This window comes from Rhodamnia argentea, chromosome 8, assembly GCF_020921035.1.
Source record: "Rhodamnia argentea isolate NSW1041297 chromosome 8, ASM2092103v1, whole genome shotgun sequence".
NCBI classification, from domain to species: Eukaryota; Viridiplantae; Streptophyta; class Magnoliopsida; order Myrtales; family Myrtaceae; genus Rhodamnia; species Rhodamnia argentea.
Window position 1 is genome coordinate 22,976,778 of NC_063157.1, and position 12,579 is coordinate 22,989,356.

Sequence of the window (12,579 nt, forward strand, 5' to 3'; positions counted from 1 at the left end):
CTTTCAATCGATCACTTAAGTGCAAAACAAATTTAAAAAACGTTCATCAAAGTGCCAAAATCAAACATGACATAGCACTTGTGGTGAACAGTTTTAAAAGTTATGTCACTCAAATGAACGATTGAGAAGTTATATAGTGCTCAAGTAATTGGAAAAAAAAGTTATGCCACTCAAGTGAATGCCATATATAAATAATGGCATTCAAGTGATTAAAAAAAAATTATGACACTTAAGCGAGCACTCGCAGAAAGTTATAACACTTGTGGTGTCCTTATCCCTAATTCATGAGCACAAGTGAAATTTCTGGATAAGCAGGATATGTCCAACCCTCAACTATAATTAGTTTTCATAAATCAGTCTTAGGGTGTGTTTGTTTGAGTGAAATTGTTTTCTGAAAATTATTTTTTGGGGTTTTCACCGTCTTACTCACCAAAATGAATGGTCAACCTAAAGCACTTTTTGGTTAACGAAAATATTCATATATAAAATTGGAAAAGTGAATATCTAAATTTAAAGAAGTGAAAACACTTTCTAGAATTACTCATCTTGAATTCTTTTACTATTTTTTGTTTATATTTTTATATTTTATTATTTTTCTTTTTCCTACGTGGTAGTCGGGCCTCAACAATGGCCGGAGACCGACCACGTGAGGTCGAGCGTCGCCATATCCGGTGAGCTCGAGCTCGCTCGATCCCGGCAAGGCTCCACCTCGTGTGGCCAATCGTCGCAAAGGCCCAGCGACCGGCGGAGGAAGAAGGAAAAAGAAAAATATGATTAAATAAATAATAAATAAATTTAAAAAAAACTCCAACTTTAGGTTTAGTCCCAAATTTGCCTCGAATTTTTTTTTTTTTTGTCTCAGAAAAAACCATAAACTTTAGGTCTAGTCCCAAATCTACTTTAATTTTTTTTTTTGTCTTAGAAAAGTCAACTATTTTTATTCTATTCTCAAATATGCTCCATTAGCTCTCTGTTCATAAATTGCCGTTAGTTGTCCCTAAATTTCATATAATAGAATGGTTTCATTTTGGAAAATTTTTCTATGGGTTGGATTTAATATTCATGGGTAAGTGCCATGTCAGCTAGTACCGATCACCCCATTACTTTACTAATGTGGGTTCTTTATCAATGTGGAAATGCAACGTCAAGTTGGGGCTAGACCATGGGGTATATTTGAGAATACATTGAAAATTTGTGATTTTTTTAGCAAAAATAAAATTTGGGGCAGATTTGGGACTGTACCTTAAGTTTGGGGTTTTTTCCGAAACAAAAAAAAGTTCGAGATAAATTTAGGACTGAACCTAAAGTTGGTTGTTTTTTTAGGGAATTAGGCCTCGTTTGTTCTCTATAGTTGATAATGTTGAATGGGATGCCTTTTATGGGGTCGACTACTGTTGTAGATTCAAAGGCCATTCTGTCAAAGCTTTAGATCACAAAGTCTCTCTTAGTTGTTATAAAGTGAACTAGAAATGTTTCGGATGAAGCCAAATCAGAGTCTAGTGGTATTCTGAATTGTGTTCGGACTCTCTCTTTCTCACACTCAAACCCCAAAGAATAACACCATTTGCAAATTACTGATGATACCCTCCCGGTGGGGAAAAAAAGGTTAGTAATTTGTACCTAATTTCTTATATTGAGTGATCTAAAACTATACTCTTTTTTGTCATCTACTGATGTGTTTTATTATACGATGAACATTGTTATTGAAGATACCGCCATTATAAATGTCAGCTGGATAACATGTCATGAAATAGTATGCGACACAAATTGCCAATACACATGCACTTGCACCTTCCAAGGAGCCAATCCGAGTGATCATACACTTTGGGCAATTACATTGTAAGAATTCTTCATGTTAGAACATCATAATTGAAAACTCTAGATCTATTTACACGGCCCGCAAGAACGGCAACTTTCCAATATCCGAAGAGAGAAGCCAATCAAATTTAATGGTACGTTCATCTCAAATTTAAGCCAATGAATTTGATCAGTTTTGTCTTAAACATTTTCACGATTTGTTAATTGAGTATATTTGGTCAATTTAGGTAGGAAATTGCTGATTTGAACGCCGGCTGTCCTACGTGGCACGAATGCCGCTGATGTGGACAATTCATTTATGTAATTTCTATAGCATTTTTTGGAATTTTTAATTTTCAATAAATTTTTCTTTTATATTTCTTTTTTTCTGCTTTTTCCTTCTTTTCTTTTCTTTTTTCATTTTTTTCAATGTGGCTAGCAAGGATCATCAGAGCTCGCCGACCACCGGGCGAGGCTAGCCTCTCAATGGCCTAGCAGCCTCACCCGGTGATCGATGAGGTGTGGGAAAAAAAAAAGAAAGAAAAGAGAAGAAATAACGAAAAGAAAAGTAACAATTAGTAAAAAATTGAACATTTTGTAATAGTATTAACAAATTTAGAAAGTTATCCACGCTAGCATCGGCTATGTCACGTGGAACGACTGGTGTTTACATTAGTAATTTCCGGCTAACTTGGTGAGATGGATTTAATTGGCGAAAGGTGAAAACGTGTATGACTAAATTGGTCAAGTTAAAAAAATTTAAGACTAAATTAGTACTAATCTAATGTGTTTGTGACTTTTATGGTACTTTTTACCTAATCTCTCTTTAAACCTTTTCATTGCACTCCTACGTTTGACCAGACACGTTGAAGTCTTTGTTACTTAAGAGTAAGCACTAGGGGAGGTGTATCCCGTTTCACTTGCATACGAGGTATATTAATGAATCTTATAAGCACAGCCTTCCTTTACCCGGATCACTTAAACTTTGGCATTGAATTTTCCACCATGAATGGAACAGGCCATGTATGAGTCTTCATGTCGCTTGATTGTAATCCTTACTTATGTCATTTCAGATTCCTCAAAAACATGTCATCCCCCTAGCCATTTTGTATGTGTCATCTTTGACGTGGCTCACTTGGTAGGAGGATGTATCGGCATTATTGTTAGAAGCGCGAAGTAAAAAGCTCGATTCTTTCGTCAGGGGAGATCGCCAAAATATAGCCCAAGTCCGAGCTCATCGGCATATCCATTTAGAACCACTTTCATTCAAAAACTTAAGCAATGAGTTATGAACCAATTATGGTATATTAACTACTCCACACCATACAAATTCTTCGCCGCGGGATTTCTCTAATACAACTCGCACATGCATCTGAACAATCTTCACCTCACATGTAAGTTCAGTGTTACATTTACCACCCTCCCTTAATTCAGTTATTCTTCTACATCAACTTATCTCAACTTGAATTTCCAACGCCCATCTTAAATCGAATCATGAAGGCTGCCATCGAGACTATGTTGCTATAATACAAACCCCACCGCCCGGAAATCAGGTTGGTCACCAAATTCCTTCATTGCGATATTCACCGAACACTTGAACAGATAGGGGGTCAGCACTAATCAACCATCGGCTCTAATATCATTTATTGGGAGCATGCACCAGAAGTCCAATACCTTCACCCAAGAGATCGCCATGAGAGATCCCAAAGCCCGGATCAATCAATATTTCTAGTTGAATCTACGTTTACTCAAAAGTTTAAGCCAATAAGTTGTGGATCAATTAGAGCATATTAACTGTTTTATATCACAAAAATGTGGGACTTCTCTAACACAACTTATATGTTCATCTCAACAATTGGGATGCCTGTCATGATTCATGAGGAAGATAATAAGGTCAATTGAGGAAGGGAATTGGGTTTGAGGATGTTGGAAAGGGACGAGGGAGGGTGTGGTATTATGGAACAGGGGAAGGGATTGAGATAGGGACTGGTCATTTAGGTTATTAAACCCCCCACTGAAGTTTGGTACCTGCCACTAGAGCGATGGAGAAATGTGCCTTCGTACCTCTCTTGGTCGGTCGACAAGCAATGAGACCTCCAAGGCTGGCTTTCTCACTTTAGTTCTTGCTTGTCTAATTTCTAAATCAAGTTCTGCGCCACCAAGGAGACCTCCGTACTCTCTCTTCTTTTCTTACAAACATGTGATCTGGCAGAAATGATTCCATTTCCATCTGCATGTTAGTTTTTTTCGATTACAGTTTGCTTGCGCATGGTGTTAATGACGTCCGTTTTAATTCGTCTGTGATCCTTTTTTCTCAGCCACCATTTTTCTCAGCCGAGCAAGAGAGCGGGATACAGAGTTTCGGACTTCTCCGGTGGAGGCCTTCCAAACAACGACGATCAATGCCCTGATAGTAGAAAGATCCGTCCCTATTGCCGTCTCGCCAGAGCAAGAAACACCCGGGGGTTTCCTTTTCTTAAATAGCCTCGATCAAGTGTCTCTTTTTTACCTGCCAGTGGTTTATTCTTTCGAGAGGAGCGACACAAACACGGCAGACGTAATTAAGAAAGCTTTGTCCAGAGTTTTGGTTCATTACTATCCGCTGGCGGGGAGATTAGCTAGAAACTCGCAAGGGAAGTTGACCGTTGATTGCGGCCCTGTTTGGTTCAGCATTTGGCCAAGGGACTTTGAGAAAATGCAAATACTTTTGGGCTAAAGGCCTTTTTCAAAATGCAAGTAGTGTTTGGTAAAATGTATTTTAAAAACACATTTAAAAAACAACTTTGACAAAAATGTTGTTTGGTGAAAAATGAACTTTGTAAAATATTTTTTCTTTTTGAAAAAAAAGCGGCAGCGGCCGGCGGCCGGCGACCGGCGGCGGCGACCGGAGACCGGCGGCGGTGGCGACCAGCGGCGGTGGCGACCGGCGGCAACCGGCGGTTGCGGTGACCGGCGGCGGCGGTGGCGGTAAGCAAAGGTGAAAAAATTAAAATAATAAAAAAATTAGTTGCATTTCGCCAAAGTCCCTTAGCCCAAAGTACCCTCTGGGGGTATTTTGGGCTAAGGGACTTTGGAGAGCATTTGAGATGCAATTGCATCTTCCCAAAGTGAGTCAAAAAATGAACCAAACACCGTTTGCATTTGGCCAAGAGACTTTAGAGCCACAATGCTCATTTGCAATGCTGAACCAAACAGGCCCTGTGAGAAGAAGTTAGGAGTGCCATTTGTGGAGGCATCAGCCAATTGCGACATCGAAGATCTGGGTGACATGCGGTTTCTCGATCGTAATGTTCTGCGAAAACTTGGCTATGGAGATCCTACAGAAAATACGTTGGAAGTTGCACCCCTTTTAACAGCACAGGTTAAGAGCAATCTCTTTCTTCCTCTTCTGCTAATGGTTGACGCTTTTTGTCTATCGTTAGTTGATAACTTTCTCAATTTAGTTAATGGAGTTCATCGTATAGCAATAGTAAGTGTCGACTTATTTATAACAAGTAGTTTCAATGGGACTTTCTTTAATCAAAACAGCTTTCTATTATAATGAACAGAGAAACTTTGACTAGTCAATTTTTGCGAGAAGTTACTTCTCTGTCGTTAGCTACTTTTTACATAAAAAAATTGAAGTATAAACTAGTTTTTTTCTACAATGTGGTACTTTTTCTTTCTCTGGTAAAACAATAACCAGCAATTTATTTACAATCAAGATGAAGTTCCTGTGATTTCCTTATACTATTCTAAGTGTCAAGTCTTAGAACTAGCTTGTAATTCCCTATAGATGTTATGACTTCTTATAGATAGTAACAATCAATTTCGCCTTCTTACTAATAACATGCCTCACGGATTTTATCTTTCAAGTAAGGAATTTCATTACTCGCGTCTTGCTAGGGTCCCTTTGATAAAAAGTTTAAGACATGATTACATAAACTAGGTTCATCCACTTTGAATCCATCTCTAGCTACCATTGCTGCATTCAATGGGCCCCAAAAGATTTAATTTGGGGCCTAACAGATAATGTTTCAAATTGACGCAAGGTAAATACACACCATCCATCGAAAACCGCCATGCAAGAATTTATTCAAGTAAATTAAATTGGTTTTATTTTATTTGAAGTTACTACTAATCTGGGGACAAATTAAACAGGTATCGAAGTTCAGATGTGGAGGTTTCACTATAGGGATCTCATGCAATCATTGCATTTGCGATGGTACATCTGTAATGAATTTTATGAACTCATGGGCCGAAATTGCAAGAGGTAGACCTTTATCCGTCATCCCTTGTCACGATAGAACCGTTCTAAAGTCAATGGTTCCTCCCCAAATCACTGGTACTTCCGACAGCTTTGTTCACATTAGTGATGTATCAGACCTGAAGGCATTATACGAGGAAGAGAAAATGGTGTGGAAATCTTTTCACTTCGACAACCAGAAGTTGGCAACTGTTAAGGAAATGGCGGCAACCGACGGACAGGTAGATGTTGCATTCTTCCTTGTTACACGTATAAATGTTGTCCTTCTGGTCTTGTGGCGATGGAGTGGTGGCGCTTCATACACATTATGAAGATACAATACACCAAAAGTTGGGGATTGTGTTGCATATGAGTAAGAGTACATTGATCCCCCATCATTTATTGTAAGATCACTCACAATCAATTCTACAAGAATTTCATCTAACGTACACAGCCAAAATATATATATTAATCCTATTATTTCGTAAACATCAACTAGAGATATACTTCAATAAATCGGAAAACACTCACGATTCAATGTGAACAACAGATCATAAGCAGCTGCTCCAGCTTCGTAGCGCTTGCAGCCCTAGTTTGGCGGGCTTGAACCATGGCACTCAAGATGAAATCGCACCAACAATTGAAGCTTCTTTTTCCTGTTGATTTCCAGTCTAAGATGAAACCGCCAATGCCCAGATACTTTGGGAATGCTGTGGTCGAAGCTTGCTGTCTCTGCACCGCGGGAGAGTTGATCAACGAGCCATTCTCTTTAACCGCAGGGAGAATAAAGGAGGCGATGGAGAGGGTGAACGAGGGACTACGTGCGGTTGTGGATAGACTCCTTGGACGTGTATCAATTCAACCTCCTCTCATTGACCTCGCTAGTGTTGGTTTCGTGGCAAAGGTTTGATTATGGCTCCACGGATTTTGGATGGGGAAAGCCGAGGACTTTCGACACCGGCGACCTGGCGACGGGTTGTCTATTTATGGCGGATGGAAGGGAGGGTAAGGACATTGTGGTGGTGCTGGGTTTGCCAATTTAGGCCATGAACACTTTCGACAAGCTGGCCCAACTTGAGTGATGAATGCTCCACGTAACACGTTCGGCATTTCCAATTCCTTCTCGAAGAGATGAGCGGAGTCTAACAAAATAAAGTCGTAATCTTTTTCTTGCATTTTCTTTCGTATCAAGCAACTCTTAATTTTTTCTTGTTTCGTGGGTTCCATTCCTCGAAGTTTAGTCACATGCAACTACTTGAATAATGTAAACTTGATTATTGAGTTTGAGCACGTTAGTTACTGTTTTGGATTATTATTGGTGATCTTCAAAGAAAGCTTTGATTCATGATAGGCGCCTGAAGATTACCGACGATAAGAAGAACTATTGCATGTTTAGGAACGAACACAAGAAGAAAGAAGAATTACTGCATGAATAGGAATAAAGACAAAAAAAACCTATTTGCAATTAATGAAGTAAAGCTGCAGAAGAAGGTGGAAGAAAAAGAAGGCCAACATAGCCGTTGAAGAATTCTTCTACGGAAGTCTACTTTTATGTTCAAGTGCATTTATTATGTATCTTTATTGGACGTACTATGTGGACTTTCTGGAATTTCCTCATTTAATGTTGTCCTTGATTTGTGCTAAGTTGTGTGCAACACCAGCCATCAGAAAAGCCTGTGAACTTAAAGAGTAGTAAATACGACACCGCAAAGCATTTGCATTTCAATAAAGAGTTTCCCACTTACTCCAAACTTCCGAAGTTATCATTCTTGTTTTGGGTTCCAACAGCAACCGTAAAACACATCACCAAGAAGAAAAGATGGTAAAGGAAATAACCAGAACCAGCCTAACCCTTCTGTCTCTTTTCCTCTCTCCACTTGCTCAACCATGGCCGCTACACCACCATTATAATTGAAGAATTAGATTTACAATCGTTCATGTACTCGAGTATTTCTTGCATCTAGATTAAGCCTAAAGCAAACCTACAAGTAATACTACACAATCGCTCATAGAAAACTCATTCATAAAAGTCACTGAGAAAATTCGATACTTGTCTTACTTGCTACGAATAAACCAAGAACTCTCGTAAGTTCTTTTGCGGCAGCCCTTTTCTTGTGCGGTTTCTCTGCTCCAAGAACACACTGTGCGGCACGTCCTCAGGAAACGTCCCAGTACGTTTCTATTTCTTCTCTGTGCGGTGAACGCAAGAAGGACCTAGCGGCAACAGTGCTCACCCTTTTTCTTAAAAGCCCGTGTCCCCAATTTGTTCTCCTTTTATATGGGTCAACAAATTTTTACATCTTTTTTTTTTTTACTTGGGCCCACCACAAGGGATCATATATATCATATAACATGTGTGCCCATTATCTTTGTCATTTAGCAACAGAGGACTTCTCCTCCTTCTTTTTGAGATAGAAACGAATCTCCAATATATATATATATATATATATATATATATATATATATTCAAATCAAAAGAAATTTTAACCTAATTAGAATTATTTGGATTTCTTTCCTATCGATTAACAAAACCAATTTATATCCTTCAACCGCATTGAATTCCATAAACGGTTTAAACTCGATACATTAATTTAATAGACGCCTCCATTGTGGCACTTGTCCAACGCAAGCTAATTGTCGACTACTTAAACCTCAAATTTGTTTAAGTTATTATTGTTGTCTCACATCACCCGACAATGAGTCATATATGATTTTTATATTTATGTTGTAACGCCCCGCTTTCCTTACGAGCACGTACATCCATAACACGCTGTAAGTACTATCCCAAGATACTCTTCATGTACGGCGAATGAAATGAAACTTGCAAGCGAAAAGCGAAAAAAAATAAACCCAACTCCAGTCCATCGTCTCTATACATCCACTTAATGAGATGGGGGAAACTAAAAGACTTTAACCATAAAAAAAAATACAAATAAATAAATAAATAAATATAGGTCCGTACAAACGATAACAAAAAAAAAAAACCAACAATATACACAAGCGAGGTCAAGGAGACAAGACGGCAAACCAAAAATGAAATCACCAAGCCCTAACCTAACATCGACTCCAACAAAAAGTAGCATCAAAGTCAACCAACAATGGAGACTCTAGAAAGTACTAGTGTCCTCGGCTTGACTCGCGTCCTCATCGGGATCATACTCAGAGAAAGACTCCAACCGCACTTCGATTGAATCCTCGTCCATCTCGTCATCCTCTGAATCCGAAATCTCTATTACTTCTATATTCTCATCTCCCACTGGTTCTTTTTCGGGTATATTCCTTGAACCTACAGTGGACGCTTCAACTTCTATCTCATCCCTGGTAGGGTGGCACCAAGAAGGTACAACCCCTTCTGGTACATCTTGGGGCCTTAACTGTTCATATACGACCCCGTTTACTCTACGGAACCATGCCTCGAACCTATGAGACTTATAAGATGCTTCAGGCTCATCTACCCAAACCACGGTCGTCCTTCTAACATATACTACATCTCCTCCTTCGGGAAACTCCTCTATATACCTAGTCATTTCTTAGGGTTCACCCAGTCGGACATGCAACATCTTCAATTTCTAAGATTTGAAAAAGAAAGGTCCCACGACGGGGTGAGATTTACATCTCAGTGAGGCAAGTCTTATTCCTAGTTTAGACCGACAGTTCATTCAGGTAAAAGCAACATAAGCTCAATGTGCACGATAACGTGATGCATACAACAACCATACAAAGTACATGTATAACAATAAGTATCAATTATTCAATCATGGCAATATATCTCATCACTTTACTTAAGACAGGTGAACATAACGAAACCAACCCACGCCTTCCTTTCTTTCCACCTTCATTCGATTTAAGCCCGCGTGTGAAATGCCTCAGGCTAGGTTCGCGTACTTACGCATCGGACCGTCTCATCGATAAAACCCACGTAAAACGCCTTAGGTTTTCAAAATCATCTCAAGCACGTGTCGATACATCATAATTTCCGTCCCGCGTCACTTACGCATCGGGACGTTGGCCATTTCCACCCCACGTCTTTACGCATCGGGGTACCACAATTTCTCAAGCATGCCATCAATTCATCATAATCATGACTTCAAGTTCAAATATAGCTCGGACATAGAGCTAACAATAAAAGGCATGCGAGAACATAAATTTTCAACAAACAAGAGGCAATCAATACATATCAAGGCTATTCAATGAGTCTTTAAGCAATTGGCACAACACGAGATCATATATCAAACAACATCACCGTAACTCACCAAAATTTGCATGATCCTCATCGTATTCACCCAATTGAGCCAAATCGTTCTAGCCAATGTATAAGAACTTGCTTACCTTAAGCTTAATCAGCAAAACACTTCTTTCCTAGCCCTTAATAACCTCGGCTCCCACAATTTCAGAACAGGGCAGCAAGCAACCTACAGAAAATCAATCAATTCATTAATAGTCCTTCGCCTAAACACCAAATTATCGATCATAAACTTTCTCAACATATCACTCCACACCCTAACATGCCTCAAGGATCAAATTAAATCTCAATTCCATCACAAACAGCCCCCTCTAACTCAGTAAGAACAGAACCGAAACAGGGTACCCCCTGTTCTGTATCAATCTAGCTCAAACAGTCCATAGCTCAACCTAATCCTTCAATTTATTCATCAATATCCTTTCTAACACTAAGTTCTATGTATTAAGGGGCCTCACCGAAAATTTTGGCTCAAGGCGACACCGGTTGGTCTTCGTTTGGCGCTAATTCCTTCTGATCCGCCATTGGACAGTTTCTGCTCCTTTGAACACAACAGTGGTTCAAGGTCAAGATATCATTCATTTTTGCCCAAAAATTTACAGCAACATCATATACATGTCTACTAAATGTCATCAAAATTTGAACTCAAAATTCATCCGTTTGGTGGTCCAATAAAATACCAACAGCAACCTACCTCCGGTTGAGTCAGTTTCCGGCGACTCGCGGGAGATTGGCTGCCCTGAATTCCACAGTGGCTCAAACGGTGCACTTCCACCTGGAAAAATTTGACAATAGGCTAATCTTCACAGTGGTAGGTGGCTCACTGGCTGGTTGTCGACGGTTGAAAAGTTGGACAGCCGGGAAGTTGGCGATCAGAACTAGTCGGGGCAGACTGTTTCTATGCGTGAGGGAGTGAAGGAAGGAGAAAATGGAGGTGATGGTGGTGCTGTTCTATTCTTGAACTTAAGTATCCAAAAGGAAGAAAGAGAAGATGGCTCATTCTCATCCCAAATTCTCTTAGGTGTCAAGTTCATTAATTGAGCACCATAGATTAATGATATTTGGCATTGCACACATAATATCACACTTTCCTTCCAATTTTACCCCTCCAATTTCAGCTGATATAAAGGGAATAATCAATTGACAAGAATGCCCTTGTCCGATTAATAAAAATAGGGTCGAAGCTCCAGGGGCAAAATCGTCTTTTCACACCCTTCGTCCGAAAATCCAATTTTTTTTTTTCCATTTCTGAGATCCCATTTCATGATTGATTTCTCATCATTCGTAATTTCAATTTATCTCGAACTAACAGGCGGCTTTTGCGGACATTACCCGTATTGACTCTGTGATTCTAATCACACTTAGGAAAATTCAAATCACGGCTATCTTGGTTGTTATGAAATCGCAAGGGTCTATTACTAACCCCGACAGCTGCGATTGTCATAAATCGATTTAGGGAAATTCGCAAATTATACGTTGGTTATGCAGCATCACCCGCGTCCCAATCGTATAACACTAGTAATGAATCCCTTAATCGTTCTCGGATCGGCCTCGGCTCTAAATATTTCTTCAATGACCCTTATGGTCAAAATGCCGTTTTCGAATTGAATTTCCTATGTCCACGTATCTCGTCACACGTTAGCCTTTCCCCTTCGGTTAGTTAACTCGCGATTGGTCGGATCCGAGCGAGATATAACTGAAATACTTCAACGGATATCTTATAGTCAAAGATCTCGAAATGACGGGAAAATCGGATCGTCACAATTCTTCCACCCTTACAAAAATTCCATCCTCGAAATTTAGTACACAACTACTATTCAAAGAAATGGGGGTATTGACGCCTCATTGTCTCTTCGTTCTCCCATGTAGCGCCTTCCGTTCTATGGTGCTCCCAAACTACTTTAACTAGCGATATCGTCTTATTCCTCAAGACGTGGTCCTTACGCTCTTCAATCCCGATGGGTTTTTCCACATGCGAAACTTTATCGTCCAGTTCTATAGTCTCGTAATCCAGCATATGTGTCGGGTCCGGCTCGTACTTTCTTAACATCAACACGTGGAATACATTGTGCACTTGGGACAAATTCGGTGGCAAAGCAAGTCGATAAACTAAAGTCCCAATCCGTTCAAAAATTTCAAAAGGGCCTATATATCTCGGACTCAGCTTTCCTTTCCTTCCGAGCTGAGATATACCTCGCATCGGCGATATCCCGAGGAAGACGTGATCACCCTCTGCCGGAGGTGGAATGATGGCCATAGACGAGGTTGTCATACCCTCACCGGCCGTGGGCAAGGGTGCAAAGGCCCACGCCGGATC

The 12,579-nt window shown here is 39.9% G+C and overlaps 1 pseudogene; it reads left to right on the forward strand.

Annotated features, from left to right (window-relative positions):
* Positions 1-4,011: 4,011 nt before the first annotated feature.
* LOC125316322 lies at positions 4,012-7,104 on the forward strand (annotated as a pseudogene).
* The last annotated feature ends 5,475 nt before the right edge of the window (positions 7,105-12,579 follow it).